Source organism: Schistocerca nitens, unplaced genomic scaffold (assembly GCF_023898315.1).
Source record: "Schistocerca nitens isolate TAMUIC-IGC-003100 unplaced genomic scaffold, iqSchNite1.1 HiC_scaffold_377, whole genome shotgun sequence".
NCBI lineage: Eukaryota > Metazoa > Arthropoda > Insecta > Orthoptera > Acrididae > Schistocerca > Schistocerca nitens.
In genome coordinates this window covers 2094094-2106104 of record NW_026045911.1, presented here as the reverse complement: position 1 = coordinate 2106104, position 12011 = coordinate 2094094, and the positions used below count along the sequence as shown (strand labels likewise).

Genomic DNA, 12011 nt, shown 5'->3' with positions numbered 1-12011 from the left:
GCCAGAGTTCCCAGGCGGTCGCCGATCCGAATACTAACGTTGTTGCTTATCTTCGTCGATCTGACGAGAACGGCTGATTTTTTTTTTTTTTTAATTTATGTATTTAGTTAGTTTTTGGAATTTAGCACTGCTACAAAACAGTTGGCTCTGACGCATTTCAAGGACACATCTGTCGATTCGTAGTGTTTCGTTATTTCCAACGAGTTCCTAGCACTCTTCCTCCGCGCATTCTTGCTCAAACTGAGTTCACTACTGTAATTTCGTGTCTTTCGTTTAGTACAGTACTTTAAAATGCTCGTGGAAGCATCCATGTCACACCTGAAAGTTAGTACGAAAAAGAGGCCTGGCAGGTGTAGCGACGTAAAAGTTAAAAAATGAGATAGAGCCAACAGCACCTTTTTTTTTTTTGTAACGTATATAAACTTTTATTTACAATTTTTAACAATTACAGGTCTTTACATGAAGTGGAGTGCTTGATTATTGATCGGTTATTTTCATTTTGTCGTTTTCTGTTTTGATTGTTCTTTGAGTAGTCTTTTGGTTGAGTTACAAAACTTTCCACTGAGTGTCCATCAGCTACATTTTCACTGTCAGTTGTTTTGTCTTTTTAATTACTAACTTACGTTACTTTGATTTTTTTTTTCTTAAATTTAGAGTACAAAAAAAGGAAAGTAGTATTCATCTATGGTACTTAAGTGTGCCTATTTTGGCAAGTTTGCTAAAGCGAATATGGAATATATACCAGAGCATCTATGTGGGTAATATCGTGAATGCAGGAGATTGTTAGTGTACTGCCTAAGTTGGGTCGCAACAGTTTACACGAAATTTGGTGTGAAGAATGTCTAGTGTTAATATTTTGTTGGTGGCAAAGAGGCATGCTACGTTTAAGCACATGATGGGCCGAAATTTATATACATACATCTGTATATGTATATATACATACATACAGCACATTAATAAAACACAACAAAACAAGAAATCAAAAACACAAAAAAAAAAACAAAAAACAAAAAGATAAGAGAAAGGATAGACGTACCTTGAGTGGAGAGAGCGAGAGGGAGAGAGAGAATATGAGTGAGAGGACACAATGACATGATATACACTGTTTGATATTTTGTTGTTTTCTTGGTACACTAAATTTATGGCTGATTATTTCCTTTTGCCTGCTGTATTTGACTATCATCACTTTTGACTACGAATGGCACACGTCACTCTCACTTTGGCACTGCTACACGTTCCCACTTTCACTTTGCGCGCGTTTTCGCAACACTTTCGCAATGCACCACACTTGACGTCGGGGATTTGGGGAGATCGGTGGGCGACGTCCTCAGCGACTGGGGTGTTGGTGTTATGGGAGGGCGTCGGTCACGTTGTGTTGAAGGCGTCTCGGAAGGCGGCGTCCAGCGGGACCTGCAGGAAGTTCTGGAAGGTCTCTCGGTACTTTGCGCGTTGTTTGGCCCTCCTGTGTTCCTCCCACAGGTCCGTGAGGAACTGCGCCTTGTCGATCTGCCGTTTGGAGACGATGGCGTGTGCCGTCATGGCGGTGATCCACATTGTGGCCAGGCGTTTTGCGTTGGGGAAAGGCTTCGCGTCCGGGACAGTGACAGCTGAGACATGTATCGCCCTCTCGTCGGTTCTGTTGATGTGGGCGATCATACTTCTCGCTGTCGCCCATATTTCCCCGCTCTCTCTGCAGCCAAACCGATGCTCGATGGTGTCGGTCTGGTTGCAGAGTTCGCAGTTTGGGGATTCCCGCATCTTTATGCGTGCCAGTTTTTCGTTTGTTGGTACTGTTTCGTGGATGATTTTATACCACGTGTCCCTGGCGTGCTCAGGAAGTGTCCGTTCCGAGACGTTCTTCCAAACCTGTGGCCAGTCGTGATCTGGAAGTCTCGTCTCTATTTTGGACTTTCTTGCCTTCCCCCTCAGAGCGCTGTAGATCTTTCTCGCAGTTCTTTGTTGTGGGTTGGCAACGACCGCGGTGATGTAACTTTTGTCGCTGTTTTATGTGCCGCAACTTGAATGGTATGTGCGTAGTGTCTACAGGAGCCTCTTCAGATTCAGGTTTATATTCGTGGATCAGGCTGGACGTTATACTGTTATTGTTCTGATTCGCCATTTTCATCGCGCGGTGTAGGAGCAGTGCCGCGCATTTTGTTTTTACGTCCGTCAGTCCGAGTCCGCCTTCATCCCTCGACAGGAAACACGTCGCCTGGGAGACCTTGAAGATTTCCCGCCTCCACAGCAGGTAGTACGCCGCGCCTCCTATCGCTCGCGCAATTTCTGTCGGAGCACATAGTATTTGGGCCATGTACCACGCTTTCGACAGGATCGTTTCGTTTACCAGCTGCACTCTTTGGCTCAGCGTCAGGCTCCGGTTCGCGTGCGTCCTCACGAGCCCTCTCGTCGTGTTCAAGACGCTGCGCCAGTTTTGTGCTGCCATTTTCAGAGGGCACTGCTGTAGTTCCACTCCGAGTGCTTTATGGTTGTTTGTCACTCGGTACCACTGTCTCGCTGGTTGCAGTCTGCCGTTGCCTATTGGTAGTAGCACTGTCTTCCTCGGATTCGTTTTTGCTCCTGAAGCCTTTTCGAAGGATTCCATGATAGGCTGGATTATTTCTAGTTCGTTCTCGTTCTGAATGAAGATGCCCATGTCGTCAGCATAGGCCATACATGCGATGTTTGTTGCTCCCATTGTGTATCCTCCGATTTCGGCTGTTAGTTTTCGAAGTAGGGGATCGAGAGCTATTGTAAAAAGAGCCATAGATAATGGACATCCTTGCCTGACGGATCTTCCCAGTCTTATTGACTTGGAAGTCCATCCGTTTATTGTTACGGTTGAGGTGGCATTTGTGATGACGTTCCTGATTGTTCTGCCGAATTTTGGTCCGAATCCGAGGCGTGCGATGGTTTTCAGCAGGTACCGGTGACTGATCCTGTCGAAAGCCTTATGGAAATCGACAGAGATTACGGCTGCGGGTCTCCTCGTTGTTGCTGCGTGGGCTATGATACCGGTGTTCCCAGGCGGTCACCCATCCAAGTACTAACCGGGCCCGATGTTGCTTAACTTCGGTGATCGGACGAGAACCGGTGTATTCAACATGGTATGGCCGTTGGCGTCCTTATTACGTAGCCGCACTGCAGAAGAAGCGTTCGCCCCTTCTCCCAACACACGCAATCGCCGTTTTCCGTGGCACATTTGACGCAAAGCACGTCCTTCCACCTCGAAGGCGACGCGCAGTGCCGCGCGCCGCCACGTGGGTGAGACGCACAACACAGCTGCTCGTTGCACCGCCTATCATTCGTTTGGTGCGTGCGGCCTCCGACACTCGCGGGCGACGCATCTTGTGGGGCTTGCGCGCGGCCGGGCGGCGGGGGGACCGCGCGGGGCGTGGCAGTGTCCTGCTGGACCGACGGAAGCTTTCTCACCTGCCTGACACGCGCCGCGCTTTTCAGATATTTGTGTAATTTGCGCGGTGCGTTCTCGCCTGTCCCCTCCCCTCCCCTTCCCTTCCCTTCCCTTCCGTCCCGACTTGTCCCGACTGCCGCTCGCTGCCGCTCGGGTCGCGGTCCATATGACCGCACAAGCACGAGAAACATCTGCGAGACGGCCGCGGGCCTGACCGGCGTGTCCGAGACGCCGTGGGCGGCCGTTGGGAGCTACTAGAGCAGCGCTGCGCTGGGAAGGTGCCGTGGAAAGGTGCGAAAACACGGACAGAGGACACAGGTTCAACAAAGCATCCATCTCCTCTAGAGGCGAAAGATAAATTTTTGTTTACAAATTTGCAGATGTGCACTGCTACAAAACAATATGCCCTGACGTATTTCACAACATTTCTGTCGTTTCATACTGTTTCGTTATTTGCAGAGACACTTTGCTAATCTTCCTTGGCACACTCTTCTTCAAACGGAGTTCCTTAATATCGCATCTAGTTTAAAATCAGTATGGAAGCATCTTTGTCACACGAGAAAGGTAGCATGAGTAGAGGGCTGGCAGGGGTAGCGACAAAAAAGCAAAAAATGAAGACAGCCAGAGTTCCCAGGCGGTCGCCGATCCGAATACTAACGTTGTTGCTTATCTTCGTCGATCTGACGAGAACGGCTGATTTTTTTTTTTTTTTTAATTTATGTATTTAGTTAGTTTTTGGAATTTAGCACTGCTACAAAACAGTTGGCTCTGACGCATTTCAAGGACACATCTGTCGATTCGTAGTGTTTCGTTATTTCCAACGAGTTCCTAGCACTCTTCCTCCGCGCATTCTTGCTCAAACTGAGTTCACTACTGTAATTTCGTGTCTTTCGTTTAGTACAGTACTTTAAAATGCTCGTGGAAGCATCCATGTCACACCTGAAAGTTAGTACGAAAAAGAGGCCTGGCAGGTGTAGCGACGTAAAAGTTAAAAAATGAGATAGAGCCAACAGCACCTTTTTTTTTTTTGTAACGTATATAAACTTTTATTTACAATTTTTAACAATTACAGGTCTTTACATGAAGTGGAGTGCTTGATTATTGATCGGTTATTTTCATTTTGTCGTTTTCTGTTTTGATTGTTCTTTGAGTAGTCTTTTGGTTGAGTTACAAAACTTTCCACTGAGTGTCCATCAGCTACATTTTCACTGTCAGTTGTTTTGTCTTTTTAATTACTAACTTACGTTACTTTGATTTTTTTTTTCTTAAATTTAGAGTACAAAAAAAGGAAAGTAGTATTCATCTATGGTACTTAAGTGTGCCTATTTTGGCAAGTTTGCTAAAGCGAATATGGAATATATACCAGAGCATCTATGTGGGTAATATCGTGAATGCAGGAGATTGTTAGTGTACTGCCTAAGTTGGGTCGCAACAGTTTACACGAAATTTGGTGTGAAGAATGTCTAGTGTTAATATTTTGTTGGTGGCAAAGAGGCATGCTACGTTTAAGCACATGATGGGCCGAAATTTATATACATACATCTGTATATGTATATATACATACATACAGCACATTAATAAAACACAACAAAACAAGAAATCAAAAACACAAAAAAAAAAACAAAAAACAAAAAGATAAGAGAAAGGATAGACGTACCTTGAGTGGAGAGAGCGAGAGGGAGAGAGAGAATATGAGTGAGAGGACACAATGACATGATATACACTGTTTGATATTTTGTTGTTTTCTTGGTACACTAAATTTATGGCTGATTATTTCCTTTTGCCTGCTGTATTTGACTATCATCACTTTTGACTACGAATGGCACACGTCACTCTCACTTTGGCACTGCTACACGTTCCCACTTTCACTTTGCGCGCGTTTTCGCAACACTTTCGCAATGCACCACACTTGACGTCGGGGATTTGGGGAGATCGGTGGGCGACGTCCTCAGCGACTGGGGTGTTGGTGTTATGGGAGGGCGTCGGTCACGTTGTGTTGAAGGCGTCTCGGAAGGCGGCGTCCAGCGGGACCTGCAGGAAGTTCTGGAAGGTCTCTCGGTACTTTGCGCGTTGTTTGGCCCTCCTGTGTTCCTCCCACAGGTCCGTGAGGAACTGCGCCTTGTCGATCTGCCGTTTGGAGACGATGGCGTGTGCCGTCATGGCGGTGATCCACATTGTGGCCAGGCGTTTTGCGTTGGGGAAAGGCTTCGCGTCCGGGACAGTGACAGCTGAGACATGTATCGCCCTCTCGTCGGTTCTGTTGATGTGGGCGATCATACTTCTCGCTGTCGCCCATATTTCCCCGCTCTCTCTGCAGCCAAACCGATGCTCGATGGTGTCGGTCTGGTTGCAGAGTTCGCAGTTTGGGGATTCCCGCATCTTTATGCGTGCCAGTTTTTCGTTTGTTGGTACTGTTTCGTGGATGATTTTATACCACGTGTCCCTGGCGTGCTCAGGAAGTGTCCGTTCCGAGACGTTCTTCCAAACCTGTGGCCAGTCGTGATCTGGAAGTCTCGTCTCTATTTTGGACTTTCTTGCCTTCCCCCTCAGAGCGCTGTAGATCTTTCTCGCAGTTCTTTGTTGTGGGTTGGCAACGACCGCGGTGATGTAACTTTTGTCGATTGCCATCTGTTTTATGTGCCGCAACTTGAATGGTATGTGCGTAGTGTCTACAGGAGCCTCTTCAGATTCAGGTTTATATTCGTGGATCAGGCTGGACGTTATACTGTTATTGTTCTGATTCGCCATTTTCATCGCGCGGTGTAGGAGCAGTGCCGCGCATTTTGTTTTTACGTCCGTCAGTCCGAGTCCGCCTTCATCCCTCGACAGGAAACACGTCGCCTGGGAGACCTTGAAGATTTCCCGCCTCCACAGCAGGTAGTACGCCGCGCCTCCTATCGCTCGCGCAATTTCTGTCGGAGCACATAGTATTTGGGCCATGTACCACGCTTTCGACAGGATCGTTTCGTTTACCAGCTGCACTCTTTGGCTCAGCGTCAGGCTCCGGTTCGCGTGCGTCCTCACGAGCCCTCTCGTCGTGTTCAAGACGCTGCGCCAGTTTTGTGCTGCCATTTTCAGAGGGCACTGCTGTAGTTCCACTCCGAGTGCTTTATGGTTGTTTGTCACTCGGTACCACTGTCTCGCTGGTTGCAGTCTGCCGTTGCCTATTGGTAGTAGCACTGTCTTCCTCGGATTCGTTTTTGCTCCTGAAGCCTTTTCGAAGGATTCCATGATAGGCTGGATTATTTCTAGTTCGTTCTCGTTCTGAATGAAGATGCCCATGTCGTCAGCATAGGCCATACATGCGATGTTTGTTGCTCCCATTGTGTATCCTCCGATTTCGGCTGTTAGTTTTCGAAGTAGGGGATCGAGAGCTATTGTAAAAAGAGCCATAGATAATGGACATCCTTGCCTGACGGATCTTCCCAGTCTTATTGACTTGGAAGTCCATCCGTTTATTGTTACGGTTGAGGTGGCATTTGTGATGACGTTCCTGATTGTTCTGCCGAATTTTGGTCCGAATCCGAGGCGTGCGATGGTTTTCAGCAGGTACCGGTGACTGATCCTGTCGAAAGCCTTATGGAAATCGACAGAGATTACGGCTGCGGGTCTCCTCGTTGTTGCTGCGTGGGCTATGATACCGGTGTTCCCAGGCGGTCACCCATCCAAGTACTAACCGGGCCCGATGTTGCTTAACTTCGGTGATCGGACGAGAACCGGTGTATTCAACATGGTATGGCCGTTGGCGTCCTTATTACGTAGCCGCACTGCAGAAGAAGCGTTCGCCCCTTCTCCCAACACACGCAATCGCCGTTTTCCGTGGCACATTTGACGCAAAGCACGTCCTTCCACCTCGAAGGCGACGCGCAGTGCCGCGCGCCGCCACGTGGGTGAGACGCACAACACAGCTGCTCGTTGCACCGCCTATCATTCGTTTGGTGCGTGCGGCCTCCGACACTCGCGGGCGACGCATCTTGTGGGGCTTGCGCGCGGCCGGGCGGCGGGGGGACCGCGCGGGGCGTGGCAGTGTCCTGCTGGACCGACGGAAGCTTTCTCACCTGCCTGACACGCGCCGCGCTTTTCAGATATTTGTGTAATTTGCGCGGTGCGTTCTCGCCTGTCCCCTCCCCTCCCCTTCCCTTCCCTTCCCTTCCGTCCCGACTTGTCCCGACTGCCGCTCACTGCCGCTCGGGTCGCGGTCCATATGACCGCACAAGCACGAGAAACATCTGCGAGACGGCCGCGGGCCTGACCGGCGTGTCCGAGACGCCGTGGGCGGCCGTTGGGAGCTACTAGAGCAGCGCTGCGCTGGGAAGGTGCCGTGGAAAGGTGCGAAAACACGGACAGAGGACACAGGTTCAACAAAGCATCCATCTCCTCTAGAGGCGAAAGATAAATTTTTGTTTACAAATTTGCGGATGTGCACTGCTACAAAACAATATGCCCTGACGTATTTCACAACATTTCTGTCGTTTCATACTGTTTCGTTATTTGCAGAGACACTTTGCTAATCTTCCTTGGCACACTCTTCTTCAAACGGAGTTCCTTAATATCGCATCTAGTTTAAAATCAGTATGGAAGCATCTTTGTCACACGAGAAAGGTAGCATGAGTAGAGGGCTGGCAGGGGTAGCGACAAAAAAGCAAAAAATGAAGACAGCCAGAGTTCCCAGGCGGTCGCCGATCCGAATACTAACGTTGTTGCTTATCTTCGTCGATCTGACGAGAACGGCTGATTTTTTTTTTTTTTAATTTATGTATTTAGTTAGTTTTTGGAATTTAGCACTGCTACAAAACAGTTGGCTCTGACGCATTTCAAGGACACATCTGTCGATTCGTAGTGTTTCGTTATTTCCAACGAGTTCCTAGCACTCTTCCTCCGCGCATTCTTGCTCAAACTGAGTTCACTACTGTAATTTCGTGTCTTTCGTTTAGTACAGTACTTTAAAATGCTCGTGGAAGCATCCATGTCACACCTGAAAGTTAGTACGAAAAAGAGGCCTGGCAGGTGTAGCGACGTAAAAGTTAAAAAATGAGATAGAGCCAACAGCACCTTTTTTTTTTGTAACGTATATAAACTTTTATTTACAATTTTTAACAATTACAGGTCTTTACATGAAGTGGAGTGCTTGATTATTGATCGGTTATTTTCATTTTGTCGTTTTCTGTTTTGATTGTTCTTTGAGTAGTCTTTTGGTTGAGTTACAAAACTTTCCACTGAGTGTCCATCAGCTACATTTTCACTGTCAGTTGTTTTGTCTTTTTAATTACTAACTTACGTTACTTTGATTTTTTTTTTCTTAAATTTAGAGTACAAAAAAAGGAAAGTAGTATTCATCTATGGTACTTAAGTGTGCCTATTTTGGCAAGTTTGCTAAAGCGAATATGGAATATATACCAGAGCATCTATGTGGGTAATATCGTGAATGCAGGAGATTGTTAGTGTACTGCCTAAGTTGGGTCGCAACAGTTTACACGAAATTTGGTGTGAAGAATGTCTAGTGTTAATATTTTGTTGGTGGCAAAGAGGCATGCTACGTTTAAGCACATGATGGGCCGAAATTTATATACATACATCTGTATATGTATATATACATACATACAGCACATTAATAAAACACAACAAAACAAGAAATCAAAAACACAAAAAAAAAACAAAAAACAAAAAGATAAGAGAAAGGATAGACGTACCTTGAGTGGAGAGAGCGAGAGGGAGAGAGAGAATATGAGTGAGAGGACACAATGACATGATATACACTGTTTGATATTTTGTTGTTTTCTTGGTACACTAAATTTATGGCTGATTATTTCCTTTTGCCTGCTGTATTTGACTATCATCACTTTTGACTACGAATGGCACACGTCACTCTCACTTTGGCACTGCTACACGTTCCCACTTTCACTTTGCGCGCGTTTTCGCAACACTTTCGCAATGCACCACACTTGACGTCGGGGATTTGGGGAGATCGGTGGGCGACGTCCTCAGCGACTGGGGTGTTGGTGTTATGGGAGGGCGTCGGTCACGTTGTGTTGAAGGCGTCTCGGAAGGCGGCGTCCAGCGGGACCTGCAGGAAGTTCTGGAAGGTCTCTCGGTACTTTGCGCGTTGTTTGGCCCTCCTGTGTTCCTCCCACAGGTCCGTGAGGAACTGCGCCTTGTCGATCTGCCGTTTGGAGACGATGGCGTGTGCCGTCATGGCGGTGATCCACATTGTGGCCAGGCGTTTTGCGTTGGGGAAAGGCTTCGCGTCCGGGACAGTGACAGCTGAGACATGTATCGCCCTCTCGTCGGTTCTGTTGATGTGGGCGATCATACTTCTCGCTGTCGCCCATATTTCCCCGCTCTCTCTGCAGCCAAACCGATGCTCGATGGTGTCGGTCTGGTTGCAGAGTTCGCAGTTTGGGGATTCCCGCATCTTTATGCGTGCCAGTTTTTCGTTTGTTGGTACTGTTTCGTGGATGATTTTATACCACGTGTCCCTGGCGTGCTCAGGAAGTGTCCGTTCCGAGACGTTCTTCCAAACCTGTGGCCAGTCGTGATCTGGAAGTCTCGTCTCTATTTTGGACTTTCTTGCCTTCCCCCTCAGAGCGCTGTAGATCTTTCTCGCAGTTCTTTGTTGTGGGTTGGCAACGACCGCGGTGATGTAACTTTTGTCGATTGCCATCTGTTTTATGTGCCGCAACTTGAATGGTATGTGCGTAGTGTCTACAGGAGCCTCTTCAGATTCAGGTTTATATTCGTGGATCAGGCTGGACGTTATACTGTTATTGTTCTGATTCGCCATTTTCATCGCGCGGTGTAGGAGCAGTGCCGCGCATTTTGTTTTTACGTCCGTCAGTCCGAGTCCGCCTTCATCCCTCGACAGGAAACACGTCGCCTGGGAGACCTTGAAGATTTCCCGCCTCCACAGCAGGTAGTACGCCGCGCCTCCTATCGCTCGCGCAATTTCTGTCGGAGCACATAGTATTTGGGCCATGTACCACGCTTTCGACAGGATCGTTTCGTTTACCAGCTGCACTCTTTGGCTCAGCGTCAGGCTCCGGTTCGCGTGCGTCCTCACGAGCCCTCTCGTCGTGTTCAAGACGCTGCGCCAGTTTTGTGCTGCCATTTTCAGAGGGCACTGCTGTAGTTCCACTCCGAGTGCTTTATGGTTGTTTGTCACTCGGTACCACTGTCTCGCTGGTTGCAGTCTGCCGTTGCCTATTGGTAGTAGCACTGTCTTCCTCGGATTCGTTTTTGCTCCTGAAGCCTTTTCGAAGGATTCCATGATAGGCTGGATTATTTCTAGTTCGTTCTCGTTCTGAATGAAGATGCCCATGTCGTCAGCATAGGCCATACATGCGATGTTTGTTGCTCCCATTGTGTATCCTCCGATTTCGGCTGTTAGTTTTCGAAGTAGGGGATCGAGAGCTATTGTAAAAAGAGCCATAGATAATGGACATCCTTGCCTGACGGATCTTCCCAGTCTTATTGACTTGGAAGTCCATCCGTTTATTGTTACGGTTGAGGTGGCATTTGTGATGACGTTCCTGATTGTTCTGCCGAATTTTGGTCCGAATCCGAGGCGTGCGATGGTTTTCAGCAGGTACCGGTGACTGATCCTGTCGAAAGCCTTATGGAAATCGACAGAGATTACGGCTGCGGGTCTCCTCGTTGTTGCTGCGTGGGCTATGATACCGGTGTTCCCAGGCGGTCACCCATCCAAGTACTAACCGGGCCCGATGTTGCTTAACTTCGGTGATCGGACGAGAACCGGTGTATTCAACATGGTATGGCCGTTGGCGTCCTTATTACGTAGCCGCACTGCAGAAGAAGCGTTCGCCCCTTCTCCCAACACACGCAATCGCCGTTTTCCGTGGCACATTTGACGCAAAGCACGTCCTTCCACCTCGAAGGCGACGCGCAGTGCCGCGCGCCGCCACGTGGGTGAGACGCACAACACAGCTGCTCGTTGCACCGCCTATCATTCGTTTGGTGCGTGCGGCCTCCGACACTCGCGGGCGACGCATCTTGTGGGGCTTGCGCGCGGCCGGGCGGCGGGGGGACCGCGCGGGGCGTGGCAGTGTCCTGCTGGACCGACGGAAGCTTTCTCACCTGCCTGACACGCGCCGCGCTTTTCAGATATTTGTGTAATTTGCGCGGTGCGTTCTCGCCTGTCCCCTCCCCTCCCCTTCCCTTCCCTTCCCTTCCGTCCCGACTTGTCCCGACTGCCGCTCGCTGCCGCTCGGGTCGCGGTCCATATGACCGCACAAGCACGAGAAACATCTGCGAGACGGCCGCGGGCCTGACCGGCGTGTCCGAGACGCCGTGGGCGGCCGTTGGGAGCTACTAGAGCAGCGCTGCGCTGGGAAGGTGCCGTGGAAAGGTGCGAAAACACGGACAGAGGACACAGGTTCAACAAAGCATCCATCTCCTCTAGAGGCGAAAGATAAATTTTTGTTTACAAATTTGCAGATGTGCACTGCTACAAAACAATATGCCCTGACGTATTTCACAACATTTCTGTCGTTTCATACTGTTTCGTTATTTGCAGAGACACTTTGCTAATCTTCCTTGGCACACTCTTCTTCAAACGGAGTTCCTTAATATCGCATCTAGTTTAAAA

The 12011-nt window shown here is 48.6% G+C and overlaps 3 non-coding genes across 3 annotated transcripts; all 3 read right to left on the bottom strand.

The window, feature by feature from the left end:
• Nucleotides 1-3000: 3000 nt before the first annotated feature.
• LOC126229684 (5S ribosomal RNA) lies at nt 3001-3118 on the bottom strand. The gene has a single exon (XR_007544219.1). It is a non-coding gene; the product is annotated as a 5S ribosomal RNA (ribosomal RNA).
• Nucleotides 3119-7038: 3920 nt separating this feature from the next.
• Nucleotides 7039-7156, bottom strand: LOC126229683 (5S ribosomal RNA). Its single transcript, XR_007544218.1, has one exon. It is a non-coding gene; the product is annotated as a 5S ribosomal RNA (ribosomal RNA).
• Nucleotides 7157-11071: 3915 nt separating this feature from the next.
• LOC126229682 (5S ribosomal RNA) lies at nt 11072-11189 on the bottom strand. The gene has a single exon (XR_007544217.1). It is a non-coding gene; the product is annotated as a 5S ribosomal RNA (ribosomal RNA).
• Between the last annotated feature and the right edge of the window lie 822 nt (nt 11190-12011).